Source organism: Otolemur garnettii, unplaced genomic scaffold (genome assembly GCF_000181295.1).
Source record: "Otolemur garnettii isolate 467f Iridium unplaced genomic scaffold, OtoGar3 scaffold00031, whole genome shotgun sequence".
NCBI lineage: Eukaryota > Metazoa > Chordata > Mammalia > Primates > Galagidae > Otolemur > Otolemur garnettii.
This window is the reverse complement of record NW_003852426.1, coordinates 1,956-4,480: the sequence shown is the minus strand read 5'-3', so window position 1 is coordinate 4,480 and position 2,525 is coordinate 1,956.

The following is a 2,525-nucleotide window of genomic DNA, read 5'->3' as shown; positions in this document are numbered from 1 at the left end:
TTTTGGAGTATGTTCCATGGACTGATGAGAAAAATGTGTATTCAGTTTTGTTAGGATGAAAAGTTCTGTAGATGTCTGTTAGGTCCAAAAGTTGAATACTTAAATTTAAATCTAAGGTTTCTTTGCTGAGCTTCTTTTTGGAGGATCTGTCCACCACTGCCAAAGGAGTGTTGAAATCTCTGACTATGATGGAGCTGGGAGAGATCAAGCTCATGCCAGTTAGAGTCTCCTTTATAATTTGAGGTGCATTCTGGTTGGATGCATAGATATTGATAATTGAGATCTCATCATATGAAGTATGGCCCTTAACAAATATAAAGTGGCCATCTTTATTTTTGGTGACTTTTGTTGGTTTAAAACCTATTGTATCTGTGAATAAAATCGCAACACCTGCTTTTTTTCTGCTTTCCATTTGCCTGGAATTTAGATGACCATCCCTTCGCCCTTTGTCTATATTTGTCTTTTAAGGTAAGATGAGATTCTTGTATACAACAGATGTCTGTTCTAAGTTTCTGCATGCAATCAGCCAATCTGTGCCTCTTTAGAGGACAATTTAAGCCATTCACATTGATTGAAATTATTGATAAACCTGGTATAATTTTGGGCATCGAGTTGCTTGAAAGTCCAGTAGACATTTTTAATCCTTTCACCACTGTTGCAGTTGGAATGTGATCAAAAGTTTCTGAGTTGGTTTACTTTTGTTGTGGAGGATTACACTGGTCATTATGGAGGATAGGTTTGAGAATTTCCTGGAGAGCTGGTTTAGTTATGGCAAATTTCTTCAACATGTGAATGTCGTTAAAGTATTCAATTTCTCCATCATAGATGAAACTCAGTTTAGCCGGATACAGGATCCTGGGTTGAAAGTTATTTTGTTTTAGGAGATTACAAGTAGATGACCATCCTCTTTTAGCCTTAAGGTTTTAGCCGAGAGATCTGCAGTCATTGTAATACTCTTCCCCTTGTAGGTTATGGTTTTCTTACATCTGACTGCTTTCAGAATTTTCTCTTTCATCTTAACTTTGGTGAAGTTAATTATGATGTGTCTGGGTGATGTCTTGTTCGAGTTGAGTCATGCTGGGATTCTCAAACTATCTGTTATCTGAATTTCAGAATCTCATGGCATGTGTGGAAAGTTCTCTTTCATAATTTCATGAAGAAGAGCCTGTGTTTTGTGAAGGAACTTCATCACCTTCAGGGATTCCTATAAGGCAAATATTAGTTTTCTTCGAATTATCTGAGAGCTCTCTGAGAGTGAGATCCATTTTTGGTCTCCATTTCTTTTGATCTTTGTGCTCCTGAGCTTCTTCAAAAGCTTTGTCTTCAAAATCAGAGATTCTTTCTTCTGCCTGTTCCACTCTGTTACAGAGGGATTCCACCATATCTTTCAGATCCTTGAGGGCTGCAACCTTTTGTCTCAGTGTTTCAAAATCTTTGATCATTTTATCTTTGAAATCGTTGAATTCTTCAGACATATTTTGAATAATTTCTTGAGATATCTTTTGAATAATTTCTTGAGAAATCTTTTGAATAAGCTCTTGAACTTCTAATTCCTTCCTTTCTTCCATTCTGTTAATCTTATTCGCCATCCACATTCTGAATTCGATTTTGGACATCTTAGCCATCCATCTATGGATGGTGTCTTTAATTGCATCTACCCCATTTTTCCTTGGGGGAGTTGATCTACTCTGGTTATTCAAGTTGCCTGAGTTTTTCCGGTGATTCTGCCCCATACTGAGTTTACCTTGTTTGGAGGCTTTATCAGAACTGTTCAGTTGATGGTTTCTTCTGATTGCCCAGAGAGACAGGCAGAGGATGTCTGTTGTCTTCTCCCAGTTCTTGGGTGCTGGGGCAACCATGGTGCAGTGGAAAGGCAGCAGCCGCATGGAAGTGTGCATAGCTGGATTAGACCTCATTCGGCCTGCCAGGCGACTGGGGGGCAGGAGACTGGCAGCAGCCGGATCAGTCCTAGTTCAGCCCCGCCAGGGCAACCAGTGAAACAGGAGAATTGTAGTGGCTAAATCAGTCCTAGTTCAGTCCCTCTGGAACAACCAGGGGGTGGGGGAATGGCAGCAGTAGTGTTTCCGATAGCTAGATAAGAGGGGTATGCTCGCAGCTCAGATATAACTTGCTCCAGTGCTCTGTGAGGGCAAAGGGACCCACCCAGCAGATGGGTTAGTCTGGGAAGGTTAATACCTCCTTCCCCACCTTGCACCCAGTCACTCATAATCCCCCAGGTCTGTGACTCTATTCACTCTAGTAGGCAACTGCTCCTGGGGTTTACAACTGGCAAAATCAGCCAGAAATCTGAGTTCGGCAGGGGGGTCTTGTGTGCTTCTGTCTGGCTAGATTCCTCTGCAAGTCAGAGGCTGCATTCAGCTCTGGGCAACAGACAAATAGCAGTTTACACTCAGGTGTCAATTCTAGCCTCTGACCGCCCACTGCCTTTTTCTCAGCTGTATTATACCCTGAGGTCTGGTGTTAATCATCTCTTTACTTATGTTCTGCCTGTGGCTGCTGTCTAG